At 39.8% G+C, this 8222-nt stretch overlaps 1 long non-coding RNA gene across 2 annotated transcripts; it reads right to left on the bottom strand.

The window, feature by feature from the left end:
• Window positions 1-1144: 1144 nt before the first annotated feature.
• Window positions 1145-7676, bottom strand: LOC134037546 (uncharacterized). Of its 2 annotated transcripts, XR_009932535.1 has the most exons (6): window positions 5528-7676; window positions 4890-4959; window positions 4153-4220; window positions 3417-3484; window positions 2681-2748; window positions 1145-1715 (listed from the first exon to the last, which is right to left on the bottom strand). It is a non-coding gene; the product is annotated as an uncharacterized LOC134037546 (long non-coding RNA). The 2 variants fall into 2 exon arrangements; XR_009932536.1 differs by lacking the exons at window positions 3417-3484; window positions 4153-4220.
• Window positions 7677-8222: the final 546 nt, after the last annotated feature.

Here is an 8222-nt window from a genome sequence, read left to right as displayed (position 1 = left end):
ACCCCTTGTGCGCCGCAACTATACTTCGTCCGATGTTCATTCCTTACTACGCTGAACAAGTGAGTGGTAAAAACCAAGTAGGTGGTAGGGAGCAGGAATGCCCTGAAGCGAGATTGCAATATTACAAACTCTTCACAGGTTATGAACTTGACAAGGATGTCACTGACGTATCGGAGATGAACATGGATCTACAATGGACCGATGTCAGTATACTGGAACGTATGCAAGGGTATAAGATCGTGGAAGGTGAAAGTAAAAAGCTGTGGTTCGTGTCACCTCAGATGGGTGATCGAATGTTAATGGTTAAGAATGGCGCATTTCCAATGATGGGAGAACAGACAGGTGAAAAACCCATTAGGCTCTGTCATTACCTGATGTCCGATAATGTAATGGCTTACATTCAGTGCGCTGTATTTGGTACAATATCTAACATGCTACCATGTCATGCAAACAGTGACTTCAGTGAGGATGTGATGTCAGCCCTCAACCATTCAATGGTTAAATTCTCAAATGCACTGTAAAAAAAAATCACGAAAAAAAACAGAGAAAGCACTGGCAGCAAAGTTTCCAGACCGATTCTGTAAAATTACAGTAAATAATCATACCACAAAATTACATGTAATAAGCTGTAAAAATACAGTGCATGGTCTACAGCCAAAATGAATTAAATTACAGTTTAGTACTGTTCTTAAATGTTAATTAAACCGCAGAAAAACAAAAATACTATGTTAAAATACATTTAAAAACAACTAACTTTAAGGTTAATCTCCGTAATTTTAGGGCATTTGTTTGTTGCTAAATGAAACATTCCTGTCTATTTACAGTAATTTCTTATGATTTTTTTTTTTTTTTGTATAGTGACTAAGAAGAAATGTATAAAAACGCAAGAAATACATAAACCCCAAGACAAATGTCTGTAAATTTACGGTATTACTCAGTCAATTTAAAGAATTTATAGATATAAAAATGTTCATTGGACAGTGGAAAAACAAGCTTAGTACATAAAGATAGCTACATTTACGGCCAATCAATGTAAATGTAGGCTTTCTAGTAGTTAATTTATGAAAATGCCCTGTGTACCAACAGTGATTCCCTGTAGAATTGTGGTTGTGCCAACAAAAAAAAAACTACAACAATGTATAAATACTGAATATGTACTTTTAATCAAAAAGGAATGTCAGCACATTTACAGTATTAATCAGTCAATTTAAAGAAATTATAGATATAAAAATGTTAATTGGACAGTGGAAAAACAAGCATACTTAAAAAACAGCTACATTTACAGCCAATCAATATAAATTTAGGCTATCTAGTGGTTAATTCATGAAAATTGGTCCAGCATTGAGCAAGATTGCTGTGAACCGGGCTGCAACGTTATATAGGGCAACTGTGCATGGTCAGTTAGTGTCACTAAAAGTTCTGTTTTTGCAGCTGACAGGCTCATATTATTAAGTGTCTGATGCTGAGGCTCCATGATGATCTTTTGAAATGCCTCAAAGGTGTAGCGGAGCTTTGTAGGGTGCTGCATGTTCAAGGCATAAGAGCCCAAACAACATTGCAGAAGCAAGTGCTACATTCTCAAGATCTTGAAGCACCATCACACCTTCGAGGACTATCCTGACATCAGAGGGTTCACTGCTGGCAGTGTCTTTCACAACATAGATCCCCACTGTCGTTCTCTCCATGGCACTGAGGAAATCGGTCTCAGCCATTTCCTGGTCAAAAGAAAAGATACAATTCTTTAATGATATGTTCAGCATCTTTTCACTTGGCTTGAAAACAACCGGTTAATAATTTCTACCTTCCATTAAGGACAAACCATATCCGAAAATAGTTTAAAAAAAAACGTAAATAGATCCGATGCCCCACTGTTTATGACCTCCGACCCAGGCAAAGCCGCTGCAGGATGAAAGGTAATGTTTTCTCTTCAATTTTTTCAATTCAATTTATTTGATCAAGAGGGACAGTGTACATTCATGAACATTAAAATGTAAATGCACCCAATTATATCCAAAAGGCTAGTTTCCATTGGCAGTCTTCCTTCTGTGTTTGAATGTCGGTCTGTATGTGTGTGAACAGGATTACGAAAAACTACCAGCCCGATTTGTATGAAACTTGGTGAAGGGGTGTAGCATGGGACAACATAATTCTGACCATGATTCGTCATTAGGCTCCTTAACGATCAGTGCAAAAGAGCTGCAGTTCCTGTGCAGAGACAGGAGAACTGAGCAGAACAACCATCTCTCCACCTCTCCATCGCAGCCATAGCCCACCTGAGAGGTCACGACAGTTAGCCAGACTCGTTAGATCAGAGAGGTATATTAACATCGCATCGTTTGAGTATCGTAAAAGTCGAGACTTCAGGACCCCGGGTCTGGACTGGATGGAATCCTACAGAGATGGCGTTCTGTCAGAGTCTCCTATGTATGCACAGGAACACTGAAGCAATGTAAGTGTCTCTTTTTAGTACAGGTTTACTGTGCAACACTAGTTCACTCCCATGTTAAAACGTTGCTAAAACTCATGATTACCGAGATCAGATTTTTTTTCATCGCCGTAGGTTTTGTGTTTTGAAATACATGCAAGTGAATGTCTGTGACAGAAAGAACCTCCATCAACGGTCTTGACATAAACAGTCCACACAACAATAATGGCAATTGCAATTTCATGTAGTACTCACCACAAAAACTTGGGCCCACGGTTACAGAGCTGACTCCAGGTGACAATGTAGTGTGAGAAAATGTAAATCTGCAGCAACAGAAAAACACAAGTATCATGCAAGCAATTTCTCCCGTGTGAGTGTTTGAATGTCGGTTTGTTTGTGTGTGAACAGGATTAAGCAAAAACTACCAGCCCGATTTGTATGAAACTTGGTGAAGGGGTGTAGCATGGGACAACATAATTCTGACCATGATTCGTCATTAGGCTCCTTAACGATCACTGCAGTTCCTGTGCAGAGACAGGAGAACTTAGCAGAACAACCATCTCTCCATCGTAGCCAAATCCCACCTGAGAGGTCACGACAGCTAGTCAGACTCGTTAGATCAGAGAGGTATATTAACATCGCATCGTTTGAGTATCGTAAAAGTCGAGACTTCAGGACCCCGGGTCTGGACTGGATGGAATCCTACAGAGATGGCGTTCTGTCAGAGTCTCCTATGTATGCACAGGAACACTGAAGCAATGTAAGTGTCTCTTTTTAGTACAGGTTTACTGTGCAACACTAGTTCACTCCCATGTTAAAACGTTGCTAAAACTCATGATTACCGAGATCAGATTGTTTTTCATCGCCTTAGGTTTTGTGTTTTGAAATACATGCAAGTGAATGTCTGTGACAGAAAGAACCTCCATCAACGGTCTTGACATAAACAGTCCACACAACAATAATGGCAATTGCAATTTCATGTAGTACTCACCACAAAAACTTGGGCCCACGGTTACAGAGCTGACTCCAGGTGACAATGTAGTGTGAGAAAATGTAAATCTGCAGCAACAGAAAAACACAAGTATCATGCAAGCAATTTCTCCCGTGTGAGTGTTTGAATGTCGGTTTGTTTGTGTGTGAACAGGATTAAGCAAAAACTACCAGCCCGATTTGTATGAAACTTGGTGAAGGGGTGTAGCATGGGACAACATAATTCTGACCATGATTCGTCATTAGGCTCCTTAACGATCACTGCAGTTCCTGTGCAGAGACAGGAGAACTTAGCAGAACAACCATCTCTCCATCGTAGCCAAATCCCACCTGAGAGGTCACGACAGCTAGTCAGACTCGTTAGATCAGAGAGGTATATTAACATCGCATCGTTTGAGTATCGTAAAAGTCGAGACTTCAGGACCCCGGGTCTGGACTGGATGGAATCCTACAGAGATGGCGTTCTGTCAGAGTCTCCTATGTATGCACAGGAACACTGAAGCAATGTAAGTGTCTCTTTTTAGTACAGGTTTACTGTGCAACACTAGTTCACTCCCATGTTAAAACGTTGCTAAAACTCATGATTACCGAGATCAGATTGTTTTTCATCGCCTTAGGTTTTGTGTTTTGAAATACATGCAAGTGAATGTCTGTGACAGAAAGAACCTCCATCAACGGTCTTGACATAAACAGTCCACACAACAATAATGGCAATTGCAATTTCATGTAGTACTCACCACAAAAACTTGGGCCCACGGTTACAGAGCTGACTCCAGGTGACAATGTAGTGTGAGAAAATGTAAATCTGCAGCAACAGAAAAACACAAGTATCATGCAAGCAATTTCTCCCGTGTGAGTGTTTGAATGTCGGTTTGTTTGTGTGTGAACAGGATTAAGCAAAAACTACCAGCCCGATTTGTATGAAACTTGGTGAAGGGGTGTAGCATGGGACAACATAATTCTGACCATGATTCGTCATTAGGCTCCTTAACGATCACTGCAGTTCCTGTGCAGAGACAGGAGAACTTAGCAGAACAACCATCTCTCCATCGTAGCCAAATCCCACCTGAGAGGTCACGACAGCTAGTCAGACTCGTTAGATCAGAGAGGTATATTAACATCGCATCGTTTGAGTATCGTAAAAGTCGAGACTTCAGGACCCCGGGTTCTGGACTGGATGGAATGCTACAGAGATAGCGTTCTGTCAGAGTCTCCCATGTATGCACAGGAACACTGAAGCAATGTAAGTGTCTCTTTTTAGTACAGGTTTACTGTGCAACACTAGTTCACTCCCATGTTAAAACGTTGCTAAAACTAATGATTACCGAGATCAGATTGTTTTTCATCGCCTTAGGTTTTGTGTTTTGAAATACATGCAAGTGAATGTCTGTGACAGAAAGAACCTCCATCAACGGTCTTGACATAAACAGTCCACACAACAATAATGGCAATTGCAATTTCATGTAATACTCACCACAAAAACTTGGGGCCACGGTTACAGAGCTGACTCCAGGTGACAATGTAGAGTGTGAGAAAATGTAAATCTGCAGCAACAGAAAAACACACGAGGGCTTCACTTAACCAAACTTAAGTTAGCCTACACAATTCCCCTAACTCAACATTACTCAACAAAACACCCCTATTTAGACAGTTCTCTGTACAGCGGCACTTTGCCAGCTCCACAATTAATTATCTAATGAATTAACATGCTTTTATCAACTATGTACAACACTAACATTGAACAAGTGCCTTCGTTTTTCATAAAATATTTCCTAGCTAGCTAGCAGCTAACATTATACTGAGGTAAGAGGAAAAAAATAAAATCAACATAACGTTATAGTAGAGATGGTCTACAAAGCCACACATTAGTCATGCAGGTCATAACGTTAACCGAATTTTAGGATTGCAAATGGCAGATTTAATTAACTGACATTAGATAGCTAACGCTAGCTGAGCTCTATAACCCCTGAGCTAGCTAATAGTCACTCTAAATAGCTAATGCTAACGTCAGCTAGCAATTTGCCTTCAGTTTGGTAAAAGTCCATTCCGTTTTGACAAAAAAAGGTTGTGAAAAACATATAACGCACTATATCAGCTTAACATTAACGTTACCTCTGAATCTCTTTGTCTCTTCTTCAGTCAGTATAATTCCTGAATCCTATAACTTCTGGAGCAGCTGAAACCTCCATTCTTCTCCGGTTTTCGCGCCATGTGCGGCAGTGACAGTTGGGAGAAGCAAAGTGCTACTGCTACAACCACTGCGCATGTGTGAACCTTCCTCATTCAAAAATCAACATTCAATGTTGTCTCCGAGATAAATATTTTTACTGTCCAATTTACTGTCCAATTATTATATTGGACAGTTCATTGTTGATTTCACAGAGTTTTCTGTTTACTAGCATTAATAACAATAGACTTACTGTTTCTAATCTCCTAGGAAATTCCTTGACAGCCCTGAGGCAGTAGTCATCCCATCCCCCAACATAAATTTGGTCACACCATGGGTCACACACTGACATCTTTCTTATTGCATTTGTACCCCTATATGTTCGAAAAAATGTACATCTTTCCAAACCAAGCACAAGTCATATCATACATTTCTGTGTTGGTTACAGGGTAAATTTGTGCAACAAATAAGTTACTTTTTTATAAACTGGGGCTTTATCCCATGACTTGTCCAGATCATATGCTGGACTAAAAGGTTGGTGCCAAAGTGAAAGGTTTTACTCAGAATGCATTTTATAGTGGCCCCAATCGCAGAGTTACTTTATGCATAATTTTGTGGAAATGACCAGAAAACTGACATTAGGCCTATTTGCGTTACAAATCCTACCGGCCAACACAATGGTAAAGTATTAGAAAACTAGAATAATGTTCTTAGTGTTTTGGACACTGTGCATTTTTGGATATGTGTTAGCAAGATAACCTACCACTATCAGTAGTTAAAATAACCTGGTGACCTTGTGTAGCCAGAACAACCAAGAGCTAATGCTCTTAAGACAGTGGAGATGTTTGTGGACTACTAAGAATACAGCCCCAGTAAACCCTGTGGAGTCCTTCCGCTTCCTGGGCACTATCCTCTCCCAGGACCTCAAGTGGGAACTGAACATCAGCTCCCTCACCAAGAAAGCACAACAGAGGATTTACTTCATGCGGCAGCGGAAGAAATTAAACTTGCCAAAGACAACTATGGTGCATTCTACACAGCCATCATTGAGTCCATCCTCACCTCTTCCATCACTGATCTGTTATGATCAGATCATCCATCGGATGATACGCTGCAGTCTGCTCTTGTCCTTGGCAGTGGCAGCAGCGTATCATCTGCACTGCTGAGAAGGTGATCGGCTGCAATATGCCTACCCTCAAGAACCTGCACAGCTCGAGGACCCTGAGGCGAGCGAGGAAGATTGTGGCCGACCCCTCCCACCCTGGACACACAGAAGACTGCGGTCCATCAAGACCAAAACCTCACGTCATAAGAACAGTTTCTTTCCTTACTTACAATAGGTGCTTACATTTACAGTTAAACAACTCTAAGTAAACAAGTACAACTCAACTATATATTGTACTAAAACATAACAAAGTTCTGTTTAATGGGCAATGATGAATAGAACTTGTATCCACCATCCATTCTTGTGAAGACAAATACACCTCAACCATGTCTCAATAAATGTATGTTCTCTATCTCCAAGGAGGATAATGTGCATGGTAGCATCGGTTTGTCTAGAAGAGATCCAGAAGTCAAGAGCCCCAGAGTCCCCTGAAGTTCATGAAGGTCACAGACTCATAGAAAGACAGTTGGCTATTGACTATTATGTTGGCATTTTTTTTGTTTTAGAGCTGTTAACACAGTAATTAACAGACCATTGTCTGTTTTAAAAATTTCAACACAGCACTTTTGATACTGGCCCAATGTTTTTGTAATATGGAATAAAAGGTGTTACATAAAGTTTAGACTCTTGACTATTTTTTTTAAACGTGAGGCAGGCTTGGTGACAATACATGCATTGAAGTCATTAAAGAGGCACTGGACCATATAGATATTTCTGTCCTGCCAGGGGAAGCATGGGTGCATCCTTTCTGCTGTTTATTCCCAATAATAAATTACTTTTGTGTCTGTACAAATACTACTAATTAGTTTAAAAAACATAAAATCACAATTTTAAAGAAAACCCAATGACCAACGATTTCTGTAATTTCACATGCATTTCTTCATTATTATTAACCTGAAAAAATCTGTTAAATATTACCTCCCATTTAATGTAAAATTACATTTGAATCTGTACAATTACAATGAATTGTCATTAAATAAACATCATATTCATGTTATCTTAAATTAAGGTAAAATGCCTGTGATTTTAAGGGTGTAACATTTATTTGACATCAAATATTGGTCAATCCGCAGGCATATCATTGTTTTATGGAAAAAGAGGAAATATCTGTAAAAAATACAGTGCATTTCATGGTAAAAAAAACGGTTATTTTTTACAGTGTGCAATTCGTCACCAGAGCGCAAACTTGATGATAAATGTGAATACACTGAAAAAGACATGCCTGGTCACCACCTGGGTAGGGTTCAATGGGCAGGATAAAGGCAAGTCATTACAGTTCGGTAACGTTTTCACTGGCCCTGAAGACAAGAGACCCCCTCCGGTTGCCGGCAGAATGGGAGTTTTCACTTCAATGGCTCTGGGACTGTCAATTGACACCATGATGAAGACTATGTTGACCATTGCATTGCATGAAGATTCTACAATGGCTAGCGGTGCTAATTTACACAAGATGTTGTCTACAGTTTACAGGCCTT

This window comes from Osmerus eperlanus, chromosome 17 (assembly GCF_963692335.1).
Source record: "Osmerus eperlanus chromosome 17, fOsmEpe2.1, whole genome shotgun sequence".
NCBI classification, from domain to species: Eukaryota; Metazoa; Chordata; class Actinopteri; order Osmeriformes; family Osmeridae; genus Osmerus; species Osmerus eperlanus.
The sequence above is the reverse complement of the archived record's forward strand: the minus strand, read 5'-3'. Positions and strand labels throughout refer to the sequence as shown.